This window comes from Magallana gigas, chromosome 1, assembly GCF_963853765.1.
Source record: "Magallana gigas chromosome 1, xbMagGiga1.1, whole genome shotgun sequence".
Classification (NCBI taxonomy): domain Eukaryota; kingdom Metazoa; phylum Mollusca; class Bivalvia; order Ostreida; family Ostreidae; genus Magallana; species Magallana gigas.
This window is the reverse complement of record NC_088853.1, coordinates 18533311-18550657: the sequence shown is the minus strand read 5'-3', so window position 1 is coordinate 18550657 and position 17347 is coordinate 18533311. Positions and strand designations below refer to the sequence as shown.

Sequence of the window (17347 nt, the reverse complement as noted above, 5' to 3'; positions counted from 1 at the left end):
TCCTCTGTGTAATTTTTTTGAAGATCTGATTTCGATACGATACCAGTAAGAAATAAGTTAAATTGGGGCAGATATTTGACAATATCTAATATAGTTCTTTACAATAAGTGGAGAAAAGAAGAGTGTTTTAATTTTGTTTTTAGCTTAAGGCAACGAAGTCGGGGGGGGGGGGGGGGGGGGGGGGGGGTGATGGAGCTTATGCTATACCCTTGGCGTCGGCTTCCTGACCTGGTTAAAGTTTTTGTTGCAGGTCATGTATCTAAGTTATTACTTGTCCTATCTTCACCAAACTTGCATGGATGATGCATCTACTTATGGACTTGAAAGACTTGGCTGCTGAATCTGGGCCATGAATTTCAGATGCTGCGGGAGGTTAAGGTTTTTGGAGCAGGTTAAAGTTTTTGGTGCAGGTGCCCTTTGATAGCAATTTCTAAGTTACTACTAGTCCTAACTTTACCAAACTTGCATTGGTGGTGTGTCTTATGATACTGATGCACCACTGCCCGTACCAAACATTCTAACAAATGCTCATGAGCAGCTCATGAGAAGCACATGAGAATCTAGTAAGAAATGTATGCAAATTAGGTAGGAATTCAATTTGCTCATGTGCAGATTGTTAGTCTCTGTTAGGGAGGAAAATACTAACCAAAATGCACATGTGCAAAAATATGCTCACCTGATTGCTCATGAGCAAAATTCTATTCGAATTGCTCACGTAAGCAACAGGCTATACAGATACATTGACGGTAGATTTTTTTTCTAAGTTCAACTTTCTCACGTGAGCAAGAGGTTAGGAAATTGGACTTAGTCAGTATATGCAGTATCAAAGTTAAATCAAAATGAAAAAAAAAATACGTCCGTTTTCCTCACGTAAGCAATTGCAAAATTTTGTTAACAAGTACATTTTGACACCCCCTCCCCCACCCCATTTTTTTTTTTCGTGAACACAAAACTGTCCGTTTTTTTGTTTTTTTTTGGTAACGTTATATTCTTTAATTTTGTTTCCTAAATTCAATTATCACTCAACTTACTATTTAGATATGAGAATCTGACAAAACCGCTTGATATTGTGATTTTTCGTAAGCTGTTTGTTTCTACTTTTACTTTTGTTTTAATGTAAAGTTACCCGCTATTCTGGTTCTCGCTCCCGTCCAAAACGAAGTAAATAACGCAGTGGCGGGGGAACCAGTATAGGCTACGCAAGCGCTCATTGGTCGATTAAATGCCAGCCGCCAATTTTCATATTCGATTCCGCCATATTGTCTACCATCATAGATGACGGTGAAATGAATTAAAAAGGGAATTATCTGATTCTGTACGGTACTACCGGTTGATAAGGTTAAAAACTACGTTGTCAATGGGGTATTTGTCTATGGAGTGTTTTAGTGTGAAAAATCCACGGCTGAACAGAGGAAGAATCTGAATGAATGAATCGAGTGTCGACACCCCCTGCATCTTCTGTATGAGCACTTCAAGTAAGTTGAGCATTAACTTGTTAAAACATATTCTTTGAATCACTTGAATGGCAGTTAAACGTGTTTGTAATTAGAATGAATATGAAACGAAATACTGTGATCTTAGCATACCTTTAAAACGGGGTTAAACAATTTACAACTGACCATCGGGCAAATACCGGTGTATCAAATGCTAATAAAACACACGTTATTTTTTTCTTTGACATTTTACTTGACAATAATTTCTAACTATATATTTTTTATTATTAACACTGATTAACGATTTTATGACACGAAGAAAAGAGTTCATGTTTTCTTGTGCAGAATCTGATAATATTGATAGTTGCAGTATTATATAATGATTTTCTTAAAAACTGCTTGAAATATGAAAACTTTTAACAATTTCACTGATATCAAATTTATTTATCTTTCCAATAGGCCTGCCCTGAGTTGCACAGACCTGAAGAAAATCATGAAAAGCTCGCTGATTTTATGAATGATGCAACAAAAAAAGTGAAGACGTAATTTAAGTAATGGAGAAGTTATACATGCTGAAGTCTGGTTGTGTCAATTTGGATATTATTGTGATGATCTGGTAGTCAGCCGTTTGTGTGGTTTACAGTTTATGTGTGAAATCAGAGAGCATGTGAGACACGAGACTGTCAAAAAAAGGACATTTGGAATGTTAGAGACGAATGCCTCGATCGATTGAAATGCAGCCAGTGTTCATGCAGCACTTATGAACTACTTTGTATGGTTAAATTGAACTTTGCCTACTGTGAACTGTGATTTTTTTCCAAGTCCAGCTGTGTGCTACACTGCTTTGTGTGATCAAACTGCAATACAAGTTTCAACATGCCAGCATTTATTATTGGTAAACTTTCTAAAGATTTATGTAAATGTAATGTTAAACAATGTATGAAATTGTATTTTTAAAATGACTGATGTAAATATATATTGATGATTTTAATTTCAATTTTTGTCCATTGTCTTTGAAGTGAGCAACTGTTGCACATGAGCCTCATGAGTCTCATAAGCCTCATGAGCCTCATGTGAGCAAAACTCTTGGTGAGCAGGTCAATTCCTCACGTGAGCAAAAAATGCTCGTGTGCAGAATTTTTCTCACGTGAGCATTTTACCTAATTTGCATGTTAAATTGCACATAAGACTCACATGAGCAACTCACGTGAGGAAATCTTGTTAGTCCTCACGTGAGCTGCTCATGAGCAAATTGTGAGAATGTTTTGGTATGGGAGACAGGCTTGAATGCTGAATCTGAGCCATAGGTATTGGATGCTGGGGGAGATTAAGGTTTTTAGAGCTCAGGTTTAAGTTTTTTTGAGCAAGTGCCCTCTGATTTTTAGCTCACCGAGACGAAGTCAGGGGGAGCTTATGCTATACCCTCGGCGTCGGCGTCGGTGTCGGCGTCGGCGTCGGCGTCGGCGTCAGGACCAGGTTAAAGTTTTTGTTGCAGGTCCTGTATCTATGCTATTACTTGTCCTATCTTCACCAAACTTGCATGGATGATGCATCTGGACCTATTTATGGACTTAAAAGATTTGGATGCTAAATCTGAGTCCTAAATTTCAGATGCTGGAGGAGGTTAAAGTTGTTGGACCAGGTTAAAGTTTTTGTTGCAGGTGCCCTTTGATAGCAATATCTAAGTTACTGCAGGTCCGTACCTCTCCAAACATGCATGGATGGTGTGTCTTATGATACTGATGCACCAGACAGGCTTGAGTGCTGAATCTGAGCTATAGGTTTCGGATGCTGGAGGAGGTTAAGGTTTTTGGAGCTGGTTAAAGTTTTTGTTGCAGGTGCCCTCTGATGATTATATCTTAGTTACTGCTTGTCCTAACTTCACCAGACTTCTATGGATGGTGCGTCTTATGATACTGATGCACCAGCAGGCTTGGGTGCTGAATCTGAGCTATAGGTTACAGATGCTGAAGGAGGTTAAGGTTTTGAGAGCTGGTTAAAGTTTTTGTTGCAGGTGCCCTCTGATGATTATATCTTAGTTACTACTTGTCCTAACTTCACCAGACTTCTATGGATGGTGCGTCTTATGATACTGATGCACCAGACAGGCTTGAATGCTGAATCTGAGCCATAGGTTTCGGATGCTGGAGGAGGTTAAGGTTTAATATACAATACTATACATAACTATATGATACAATATCATATTATAATATACAAAGAATTTGATACAATATCATTTTGTATCATATTACTTTTTACAATATATCAATATGATATAATATACCATAGGAATCATGTAAAATAATGTTTAACAAAAAACACATCTATCAAACAGGTCTGAGTGAGGTAGGAGACTTTTAGGCATCCTTGATAATAGAGATCAGGTTTCAGATGCTGGAGGAGGTATAGGTATTTTTTAGAACAGATAACATGTTTTAAAGATAATAGCATGCATATTTGATTTAACTATTTATAATATAAATGAATCGAAGAGGACGCTTCAGATGCAAAACCTGATCTCTATTATCAAGGATGCCTAAAAGTCTCCTACCTCACTCAGACCTGTTTGATAGATGTGTTTTTTGTTAAACATTATTTTACATGATTCCTATGGTATATTATATCATATTGATATATTGTAAAAAGTAATATGATACAAAATGATATTGTATCAAATTCTTTGTATATTATAATATGATATTGTATCATATAGTTATGTATAGTATTGTATATTATGATACAATACTGTATAATATGTATAACTTTTGTATAACTTAAATTAATTCATATTTTATATGAATTATATAGGTTTCCTTGGGTTTAAAATAGTGGGCCTGAGAGTTGGGAAGTTTAAATAAAATCTTATCTTCATGGTGTACTGTATTGATCGACATTATAAAACCTGTAGGTACCGGTAAGTATTGTGTATGTAGATGAAGGCCTTTAACCTTTTTTGATAGCTTATAGAGTACTTTGGACCGAATATTTATTCAATGACATGCAATGTTTGTTCTATGTTACAGTGAAGTGTGCATAACATGCATGGATTTTGGTCATGTCTTTATCAATACAGCTAGGTAAGACTTTTTTGCCCAGCACAAGCTTTTCCCCAAAAAATAATAATTGTTAATTATTACGGAATAAGAAATTTGGACTTAATTGAAATTATAAACAAAGTTAAGTGCCACAATCTTAATCTTTGTTAAACTTTTATGTCTTTCAATTGCATACATTGAATTCAATTTACTTTACCTTTAAACTTATCAGTTTCAGCCATGTAGCAAATGGGGAGGGGGGGGGGGTGCAGGAAACATTTTTGTGGAAATAGTTAATATATCCAACTGGACTGCAGTAAAAAATCCAAACACCCCACAGGATGAGTATTTATTTCCTGACTAAACTCCAAGGACTTAGACCCAGAGGATGGATTCAATAAAGAGTAACCTACTCTTGAATTACATGGAATATTCAAAAAATCATTCTTGGATATATTTGAGTGGAAAATGATTCTATATTGGAAGTTCCAGAATGGTAAGTAAGACTGTATGTAATTCATAAATTTTTGGTATTTAATCTCTACCCTTAACTTAAATTTCTTCTAGCTTATAATTAAGTTAATACAAGGTAGAGACCTAATACTCAATGACCTTAAGGTCAGGGGTATTAGGTCAGATATGTTCAAGGTCAATCAATTAGGAAATGAAGTACCAGTAGAATAATTGGTTATTACATGTAATTGCTCAAAACAAGACTCTCAAAAAACTTAATATCTATAGAAACTGTCACAGTATTTTTATACATGGTATATTTTGAATGGACTTGAAATCAACTAATCAGAGCTTTACTCTAGAACAACAGTCTTTGATTGAAAAAGAAATGATAAGTAACACAGAATATTTTGAAAGAAAATCAGTGCATGGTATATTAATGAAGTCCTTTGTACTTGTTGAAATGAAGAGAGATTATTTAAGCAAAGTCCAGACTCCATGATAAACTTTACTAAAAAATATCCAAATCTCACTGGCAAGATAGATTTCGTGTCCATACTTGAAAATTAAAAACTCTAAGCTTTAAAGGTGTAAATTTTTATCAATAGAAATCTGTTTACGTGCAACGTACGTGCACTCTATATGTGATCGAGTTCGATATCTCAAAAAAAACAAAACTAGTTCACGTAAACTCTTTGTGGAAGTCTGCATTTGTATTCGGCAAAGTATTGAATTTATGTTTAAAGCGATCAATTGATTTTTAAGGTACGGACAAGGTTTGTATATACTATATACAAATTTAAATGTGGATTTTGTGCCAAGTTGTACATTATGCATGAGGAAAGAAATTATGCCAAACATTTCCTTATTAATTATTTATCATTGACTTGCTGAGCTGAAATGTGCCTCGTTCAATCCATCCGGGTCAAATGTACACATACTTATATTCTGGTATGGCAGGGAAACACTGATAAATGAATTAATAGGTTTTTTTTTTAAAGCTCTGCATGTCTTTAAAAAAAAACCCAAGCTGATATTGGCAAAACATCTAGATGATACTGAAGCTGTCTTAGTAGAGCTAATGACCTATAATTTTAAATCAAAGTACTGAAGAACTGACGGGAGTTGATTTTGTCGATGTTTATTTATTTTAAAATCAATGATATGTTATTTTGCATGACAAGTACATGTATACGTAGTTTCTAATTTGAATTACGCATATTTTTATAATATGAATTTTTGAAATGAACTTTTTCGACTAGAATGTCGAGAAACCTCCATATGAATCATGTTAAATAATTTTTAAAGATAAAATTAATTCAATCAAACTATGTATCAGTGGTAGAAATATTTCTCGAAAATTGTATGGATCCAAGCAATATTGAACTCTAGTCTCGTTCAACCAAACGCTCGGCTGACACCGTAAATCTCCGACAAGGGTTTACGGAGACAGCCGAGCGTCGAGTTGAACGAGACTATATTGAACTCTGGCGTAGGAATACATACGACTACAAAATATATTTAAATTGTTCGTATCATTTAAAATCTGACTATTTTTAAGGTATTTGTAAATAAGTTTCCTTGAAAAACAATGCTTTAGCATACATTACATCGAATTCATCAATTAATTTCAAGAACTAAGTCTTGTCAGGAGCAATGATTTGTGCTGAGGTTCAAACACTGTTTCACTTTCGGTTTGTCCGCGTGACTGCATAGGAGAGTTGATTAAAAATCAACTCCCAAAAATGGATAATTCGATCTGTACCAGGAAACTCTATAAGTGAAAATGGTACTGTAAGAAGGTTGCATGGCATTAGTTGTCAGAGTCAGTTGGACTGGTGTTCCATCCAGGGGGAGTCAATGACTCCTATGATATAGTATTGTATGATATGAAACACTTTTTTAATATGATACAACATAATATCATATGTTATATTGTAAAAAGTTATATGATATTGTACCAATTTTTTGATATTTTATGATATGATATTGTATCATGATATTGTTATATAGTATCATATATTATTATACAATATTGTATAATATTATATTGTATTATTATTTTATCACATGATATGTTACATATAATATTGCAATATGTAATATTGTATCCTATGATATAATATTGTATATTTTATGATTTTATTATGCTGACTGTTGAATATACTGACATGCTTTGCTATAAGTAGCTGTGACGTTCGAGTGTTGACATTTAAGTTCCTAAAAATAATCACCAGAAATTAAAGCAAGCATTTGTTGTTTTTTTTCAAATTAATCAGCTGATTTGATTGTTTATTTAATCAACAAGTTGTTGTACAATAAAAAGTCAACAAAGGTTTATGTTCTTATCCATGAATATCCAAGATCATAAAGTATGATTTTAATATAATATTATAAAGGTGGTCTCATGAAGTTGATGTCTGATAAGGGTGATGCCTCGTCTCGGTAATCTGTGATTACTTATGTTTTAACTTCTTGCCTTGTCCACAAATGTGATTTATACCTTAACATTCCTATCTTATCCTAAGGGTAAGTTCATATTAATGGAAGAGCCACTGTAACAGCCACAAGCGTGAACTTTGATTTTCGCTTGTGACGTTGCAGTTTACGACGTTTTTGATGTCATAATAAAACACGTAATTTTAGCCTTTGAGTAACCTGTGTGCATTACAGTGTTATAACTGCTGTAGCGTTCAATACACTTTACAAGCCAATAATATGTGGAATGTAAATATAATGCTTTAAAGGTGCATGGTCACGATTTTGGTCAAATTCTATTTTTCTGTTTTTATTATTTGCAATGCTTTAGAAATGCAATTCTATTGATCAAATGAAATTTGAGAGTCGGTCTTTAAGTTTTAAGCAAGATACAGAGCTCCCAAATCTGTGTCATGTAAACAAGGCTCGTGCCCTGTTTGTGTTTACATAGGTTCAATATACCAATAAAAAACCTTTTTCAAGCTAATTTTTCTATCTTCTTATTCATTTTAAGCATAAATAAACAGTTCCTAACGTTTAACACATTCATTTTAGGTCTACAATTGAAATTTTTCACTTCAACATTCAAAATGTAAACAAAAGCTTTGTTTAAATGGCAAAGAATTGTAAGCTATGTAACTCGCTTAAAACTCAACAAATGACACTCAAATTTTGGTTGCTTATTAAGAATGCTTCACTAAAGCATTGTAAACATTAAAATCGGAAAAATAATTTTTGACCAAAATCGTGACCATGCATTTAGAATGCATTTCTACTAATCAAGAAAAATTTGAATGTCAGTGTTATATGCAAGATACACAGCTCACAATCCTTTGTTATGTAAACAAAGCTCATGCCTTGTTTTTGTTTACATTGGTTTTATTAAGGTTCTTTTTCTAGCTGTTTTTTAAAACTTTTCATTCGTTTTGAACATAAAAGATCAGTTCCTAGCGTTTGTCACATTCATTTTAGGTCTAAACCTTGAATATTCAAAATGTAAACAAAAACATGTCTTGTGCTTTGTTTAAGCAACAAAGAATTGTGAGCTCTGTATCTTGCGAATAACTCGACAATTTACTTTCAAGTTTTTATCAACATTAAGAAATGCTATACTAAAGCAAAGTATACATTAAAAACAGAAAAATAAATTTTGACCAAAATCGTGACCATGCTCTTTTAAACAAAACGATTATAAGCATGAATTAAAGTTCTATGCCAACAGAAAAATTTTCAAGTCATATGTTAAGGTCAAAAAATCCTTCGAAATGCTTTTCATCCTATTGTCAATTGTCTGAGTGGGGCCCTTTGATCACAATGATGTCTAGTTAAGGGATTCCGTTTCCAACGGAAGACCTTATTGTTTTCCTACTGTTTCTTATTAAGGTTTTCTGTTTCCAATGGAAAACCTTCTTGTTATTGCCTTGTTTTTCTCTTATTAATAAGGTCTTTGATTTTCCCTTTCTTCCTCTATCTTAACACTGTAATGAGGTGAAAACATTATCAGATATGATTTGTGACATCATTAACAAAGATGTACATTGGTTTAGGAAAGTTTATATAACAGTACAGTTCCATTGTTTGGTATATCCTCACCTATAGCTTCCAAGAAATTATCCAGATAAAGCTTCCAACAAATTTTGAAAAAAAAACAACCAAGATAAATTAATGTAATAATAATCAGTGCATATCATATTTCTCACTCAATGAATTTTTGATTTTTTTTTCAAAAAGAATGACAGACATTGGTGTAGATGAAATCAGCACAAATTTAAAATGGTGCAGTGGAGGTGGAGAAATAGGCTACCATGTTAAAAATGGAGGACATCATTTTGCTGAAAGAGAACAACTGCAAGGTATTGGAAGTCAGCAACTGAACCTTGTTAAGGTTTTTCAACTGAATGATGGTACTGATGTATGCCTAAACATTGTTACAAAAGAAGATTCAAACAATGGTACTGTGCTGAAACTGAACACTTTAATAAAAATGCTTATGAGCAATGGTAACACAGTACTTCAGAATAATTGTACAGGAGTACAGTTGAATCATGCTTCAGCAGTAGATTTGAGAAGTGTTACAATGGTACAACTAATGAATGGTACAACAGTTCAGCTGGAAAACAATTCGGTGGTAAAACTGAATGATGGCACGATGGTACAACAGAAGAACCATACGACAGGACAACTGAACGGGATGACTGTTCATTGGTACAATTGCATTGAACACTGGTGCAACCACGCAGCTGGACAATGGTATGTAACACTCTGAATTGTGTTCTGCGGTTCTTTATTTCCGTACATATACATATCATAAATGTTGACGGTTCCTAAAAATTATTGTTATATTCAGTAGTATATTCTCATTATATAACTCTCTATATAGACGAATAGTCAATAATTATAATAAAAGCTTGTCCGAAAAATATTGACCGGTCAATATTTTTTTAATATTGACTGACTAGGAATAATATCTAGAAAAAAAAGTTCCCTCTATTTCAGTTAATCGCTTCTGATTTGTTGATTCGTAAACGGTGATGTAAATAACTCTTCGCGACTCCAAAACAAGGTGACGTCATAATAGACAGTCAGTCAAGGCATGTAAACAACGAACGCGCAATGCGACGGTTTGCTATCATAACGGAAATGAAGATTTGCGAGTTACTTTGAAGTAAAATCAGGTAGAACATCTGTAACTTAATTCTTACAGGCGGTGGAATATCACCACTGATCTATTGATGCCGAGGATATTTTGGAAATGAATTTTGTGCAAAATTGAATTCGTGAATTTTACGTTGAGTTGAAAAATTTCGGCGATCTGTTTTAAATTACTTTCTTAAATTTTGGTTTGTTTCTTCATATAACAAAACAAATGTTGACTGTGTTTTCAGGCAACGTTGATTATATTAGCCCCCTCGGGACGAAAATATTGCCTTCTGTATATATAATCCTATATAAAATGTCGGGGATGAATCGAACATTATGGACAAAACTTTGAGCGCGGTAAACAAATAAACTATCTGGTCAATTTACTGATCTATATTTTGTACGTAGTTTACACATAAGTTGACTTTTCACTGTAAAAAATTTAAAGGAAATCGTATGTTTGAAACATTCTTCCCCGAGGCTCCTTAAGTTTTATATAAATATAAAAATTATATATATTTATATATATTTATTGCATATATTATATATACGAAACTTATATTAGTTAATTCATAGCTTTATAGAAACAGCCAGACTGAAATCTGCACGCCCCGTTTATCAATTGGGTGAAATCTACAGCGGCTGATACTGACAGGACTAATATTGACACGCCCTGTTAATCAATTGGTCGAAACCTACATCGACCTAAGAAAAATCATGGACTGCACTAATAATCATGATGTCAGACTCAAAATCTCTAACAGGAGACGATTTGGCTGTTACTTTTAGCCAATGTACATTAACAGTAATTAAGTGAATTTTACTTACTTTTTTATAATCAATTTATTAATTGTGAATATAAATAAAAAAAATGCTTTCTTTGATGATTCATGCAGGTAATATGAAGGTAGCGATCATTGCAGAAAAAATTTACATAACCTGCTTAACCGCTGGTTATGTATTTTTTCTGCAATGTCGCCACCTTTATCCAGCATGAATCACCAAAGAAAGTGTTTTATTGTTTAATAAATATAATTATATACATGTATATATAAATACACAAACACACACATTTTTTCCTTTGTCTAGTATTAATACAGGTTTATCTGTTTCTCATTCAAAAACTTTAAAAAATTATATATTTCAATATTAATAGATGATAAAAATAATTTGTTTACTCACACTACTTTAATTATTCATTGCAATAAGCAAAATAATGATCAAATACACATACCTTATTAAGGATACACTGTGCTTTGGACAGAAGTTGACAATATGTCTTCACTCTCTGCCTTTCTCTTGAATAGTGAAAGTAAACTAAGTAAGAATTATCCAGAATGCTAGCCTATGACATTATATAAATAGTGCCTGTTTGGGAGGGTAACAGTTGAAATTGACACCCCGAGAAAACCATTGTCAACCGACGCAAAGCGGAGGTTGATAATGGTTTTCGGGGGGTGTCAATTTCAACTGTAAATATCCTCCCAAACAGGCACTATTTATTTTGTTATACTGAATGTCTTAATTTTTAAGAATATTTACAGCTTTCATATAGGAATAACATGAATTCTACAGCGAACCGTACGCGCATAATTTTCACACATGTAACAATTTTTAATGTTACCTGTTGCTAAGTGCGTTGCTAATGCTGAGGGTAATAGAAAGGATTATATATGAACAGTCTTAACCAATCAGATTTCAGTATAACAATATATAAATAGTGCCCATTTAGGAGGGTAAGAGTTGAAATTGACACCCCGAGAAAACTTTTGTCAATCGACGCGAAGTGGAGGTTGACAATGGTTTTCGAGGGGTGTCAATTTCAACTCTTACCCCCCTAAACGGGCAGTATTTATTTTATTATACTGAATGTCTTAATTTTAAATGACTACTTTACTACTTTTATATATAATTGACGTGAATTCTTTGGCAAACCGTACGCGCATAGTTTACGCGCATGTAACAATTCGTTGTGTTACCCGTTGCTAAGTGTGTTGCTAACGCTGATGGTAATAGAACGAATTATCAGCTGCGTCTAAACCAATCAGATTTCAGTATTTATCATGAAAGTATAATTACATAATATGATTAATAATTGAAAACCTAAATGTATTTTCTATAAATAAAGATAAAATGTAACTATATTTAAGAAATAAACAACGTTATTTAGTGAACATGCCGTTATGAATAGCAATTGCTCTGTTTATTGCTAGCGCATCATGGAAAATATGCCAGCAGAGCAGTTGCTATTCATAACGCCATGTTTACTAAATAATCGTTGTTTATTACTTATATTTGCATGCATTTTACCACTCTCAAATACCCTGTATTAGCATAGACCTTGACATTTAGCCATTGCATCAAAAATAAACATTCAGACTGTAATGTATCATTTTAATTCACATAGATTTGTAAACACAATCAATGATATAACTAATTCCTTTAAAATGTTATTATAAGACATGTTTTAATATTAAAAACATCAATTTATGGAGTTGGAGAAAAATAAAGATATGATGTATCGTATAGTTGTTTTAATCTATCATTATATCGTTAAACGTCATGGAAAAGTATATGACGTCACACCTCTATGACGTCATAGTATACAGACAGAGCAATTGCGATTATAGAAATGTAATTGCAGTTCCTCCGTATGGACTTATAGTGGGAAAGAACAATTGATATGCAAATATAACTTAATAAATCCAACTTAGCCTAGTGGTATGTTGGTCACATGTTTACACAATAAAAAGACACCCAGATCAATACCTAAAAACCCCAGACAATTTCCTTTTTATATAAACATTCAATAGATCAAAGTAAAATAATTATTTGAATTCCACCCTCTTACAGGTACAATAGTCGACCTGAGGAATTGGTTGGAGGTCCAACTGGGCTATGGTACACTGGCAGGATGGTACAAGGGGCCAATGCTACAATGGTGCAATGGTAAGCATTACAAATTGATTGGGTTTTTCAAAGGAAATTTCAAAGTGATAAAAATATTTAACATTCAATTAATATGATAATATACTAAATAGAACATTTTTGTCTTCACCAAAAAGGAAGAGCTTTTTGATAACTCTCTTTATTTTTTTGTAGAATAAATTTAACAGCCTTAGTATTAAAAAAGGATGGTCATACATGAATTTAATGCCTTTAAGATAATGTACCGATTTATTTCCTGGAGAAAATTTAAAAAAAAAAAAAGCATATAAGAAAGCACTCAATCACTTATCAAGCACAGGAATAGAGTTTTTATATTAGCTAGGTCACCTACTATCAATCTTCATCACTTGTTGTACAACTTGCATTAATTTTTGTGCAATATGTGTCATGCTTTGTCCATTTAAAAAAATATACATTTTTAACTTCTTTTTGAAAACTACAATGCCATGGGTTGTTTTTCATTTTTGGTTTGACAATCTCGAGGATAAGAGGAATCTGAATTGTAAAATTTATCAGCTTAACGAGGCCGGGTCTAATTTTTTCTGCCCTAGATTTTTTAATGAAATTTTTTACACGAACTTCTACTGATATAATTATTATTTTAAGATAAAAAAAATAAGACATTTACCACACCGTTTGTTTAAGGGGTCATCTCAAAGTTTGTTAATTTTTAACATAGGACCCGATGGGATTTTGCCTGAAATGTATCAATTTGCACATTTTTTACATTTTTTTTAAACTTCTGCCCTAGGGATTTCTTTTTCTGTTCTACATATTAAAGTTATTGCTAAAAGGCATCAAATGGTCAAATAAAAAAAACCTTTTACCTCCTGGTTTGTTCCAGGGATCTTATCAAAGTTGTTTTTTTGTATACCCAATTTCCCAGTTTGTCAGATAATGGCTATTTTTTATTTGACAAAAGCGGAAATGGTGATCTTTATAGAATTATTAAAACATTCAGACATATTTAAGTAATAAATAAATATATAACATCACATATTAAGGGTCATTAATATAAATTACATGGTTTCTGTCTTGAAATATATGAATTAAGCTATATTTAGGCGGGTTAAGAAAACGTGAGAGGGCTAGGCTTGCTTAACCCTCTTCACGTTTTCGACCCAAGCCCAAATATAGCTTATACTTCGAGACATTTATGTTTATTCCACAATATAAAATCAATTTTACGCATCAAACGAGCTATTTTCAACAAATTTCGCTGAATATCTGCAGTTAAAACTATCACGCCATGGCGTCAACAACGCAAAAAGATGACGTCATAATACAAATGAAACGCTGCGCGAAAGCGTGCGTACTCGTTCTGTACTCGGCCTCGTTAATAATGATGTACACCAGTGGCCTCTTGAGTGGGGCCAAATATGCAAAGAAAAGGCCAGCTTTTCCAAACTTTTCCTCTTTATTCCGACACGTGGGGAGGGAAAAAAAGAATGATGGTTAAGTCCACAAAAACCTCTGCCTGAATTGTGAAATTCATTTTTGTTCAAATGAAGGTCCATGCATGATGCCCTCTTTGAGGGGAAGATAATTTTGAAGTATTGAAAATTTGTTGGTATTTTAATATATCTTTTTCTTGAAAACCATTTGGCAGGAAGGCTTAAACTTGGGTAGGGCAGGGTGGGGCCCCAATGGGGTTTGGAATGTTCACATAGGAATATATATAGAGAATATAATCTTTAAAATCTTCCTTTCAAAAACCATTTTTAGAAATGTGTGGATACATTCTCAGGTAGTTTAGATTTAAGTTTTTTCAAATCATGATCCCATGCAGGGTTGGGCTGGACTTTGATGGGTGGGTAAAATTTTTTAGTACGTAGGAATATATATATATATATATATATATATATATATTTATATAAAATCTTTAAACATATTTTTTAAAACCAATTGGCAAGAAAAACTGTAACTTGAGCTATGATATTGTATGGTGTTACTGATTAATGCAAGTATATTGATATATATATATATATATTGTTTGGACTGTGGCCCCTGGGCTATTCTTGCGCCTGACAATGGGTTTTAAAGTATGCATAACAAAATGATGGTATGTGATATATATGAATATGACATCATCCTGCTACAAAAAGGGCTCAGTGTTTAGCATTAGAATATCCTGAGAATAAAATTGAAAATCTTTTCATATGCATGATTTGATCATTGGTCAAATAATATACATGTAGAGATAGAGTATTTTAAAGTCTTATTACTGAATATATGCATATGCGGTTTACTGGTATATATTTTTTCTCTTTCAGATGATATCAATGGCCGGTGCTGACTAGCTATTTTCCCAAAAGGCTGACGTGTTTCAATCAGCTACAGTGTTTTTATTTTGTATTGTATTTTGTAAAGCTTTTTGTACCAGTCTGAGAGTTAAGTTAGTCAGGCAACCAGATGTTAAAAGCTTGTAAACATTAGATTATGCCCTTAGTGTACTGTAAATTCCTTATATTACGCTAGTACTTAATTCTGCGATCCCGCTGGTTTGTATCAAATCGCGAGAATATAAAATCGCAAATGTGGAAATTTTCTTTTTAAATATTTCTTATAGTTCTGAACTCTCAGATAATAATGGCGAGATTTTAAAATCCGGGAAGGGTGCTTCTAACGATTTTACGCGGATATTAGTTCATCGCGTTTCTATAATTAGGAATCTACAGTACTGTATTTAATTCATTGAGTTTAATAGATAGGCAATATACTTCAATGTGTTCAAAACTTTTTCCAATGTGTTCAAAACTTTTTTCAACGTGTTCATTAATTTAGGCAATGAAATTTGAATATGTATTAAACATATTTCACTGATCCAGAAAATGTGCCAACAATGCCAATTAACATGAATATACCGGTACAATGCTTTTAAAGCAAAAGTTCGAGTAAATGCTATACTTGTGAACAGGATAGAAATGTTATGTAGCAATATTTCCTTAAATCCTTGCTAGTGCCTAAAAGTGAGTTTGGAGTTTAATGAAACTTTGTATGTTATAAATGTGTGATGTTTGAGGACAATGGCGTTGCAATCAATTTACCTAATTGGTGTTCACCATCGTGCCATAATTATACCCCGGCAAACGAAGTTTAGGGGGGTATATTGGTTTCACTCTGTCCGTCCATCTGTCTGTCTGTCCATCTGGCCGTCTGTCTGTAGACACAACTTAATTTGCCCCCCCCCCCCCCCCCACCCCCCTAGAATTTTTTACTGCTGCATGGAACAGTCTGAAAATTTGTACATATGTTGATCACTATTTAATGATGTGCATCTGCATTTTTTTTAAGATCAGACAAGATTTTATGACAGTTTTCATTTTCCTTATTCTATATATTGTACACCGATGTTGAAAAGTAAGGGAGGTAATCCTTACAGATTTTATTAATTAATTAATAGTATTAAAACACTCTAAAATATATTGATATAAATACATCCAGATGGAGGTTTTTGTCTTTATGTCTTAACTAAATTTATTTTTTATAAATATTCTATCAACTGACAATGCAAAATTGTTGTTTGTCAATGGAGCTAATAAGAACATCAAAGACAAGTGTGGCTGAATTCATTTGTCCCTAGGGGGCCATTATCTGAGCCATGGTTCAGATGGAGCATGTGTTTAGGGAAAATTGATAATCTGTAAAATGGGCAGTGGTTTTGGGGCTATTTTAAAACTGTTTCATGTAAACCAAAAGTTTCTATCATTATAAGGAAATAAATAATATCATTATTAATAAAGAAGTTAACTATTTTTAGAAGTTGTTTAAATTTATTAGTCAAGTAAATTGATGAAGTGACCCTATAGGGCATTATTTTAAATGACATTCAAAATAACTGATATGATTGTAGTGTTTTGGCAATTTTAAAATTGTTTGTAATATTAAATTTTCTTTTTTACATATTTTTACATAGTATGGTAACTATGGTAATGTTTTGGGAGTTTATTAAATTAAACAAGCTCATCAAAGAAAATCATAGTCCTATGGGATCAATTTTCTGATATAGAGTTCCATTGTACCACAGGAGAAAGTGGGGAAAATTTGAAACAATTAATTGCATCTGTCAAGACTTTCATTAGAAAGATATTCAAAGTTTTATCAACAGAAGAGCATTGCTTGGCTACCGGTATTTTCATTTACTGCAAAGGGAGGGGTTATTGTCATTTTGTTGGTTTTTATTTAAAACAATTAAATAAAAGAAAATATCATCAGATGCATAAATTTGTAAATTTGTTACTGTTTTACAGAATTTCACTGTTTTTGAGTGAAATTCTGACAATTTTTATTTTAATTTTTCTTTGTTAACTTTTTTTTTTTACAATTCTAGAATTTTTTTATTTGTTGGTGTTCCAAACC

At 32.8% G+C, this 17347-nt stretch overlaps 1 long non-coding RNA gene across 1 annotated transcript; it reads left to right on the top strand.

Moving 5' to 3' along the window:
- The first annotated feature begins 4546 nt into the window (after window positions 1-4546).
- LOC117687745 (uncharacterized) lies at window positions 4547-17341 on the top strand. The gene is made up of 4 exons (XR_010714022.1): window positions 4547-4964; window positions 9131-9649; window positions 12893-12988; window positions 15262-17341. It is a non-coding gene; the product is annotated as an uncharacterized lncRNA (long non-coding RNA).
- The last annotated feature ends 6 nt before the right edge of the window (window positions 17342-17347 follow it).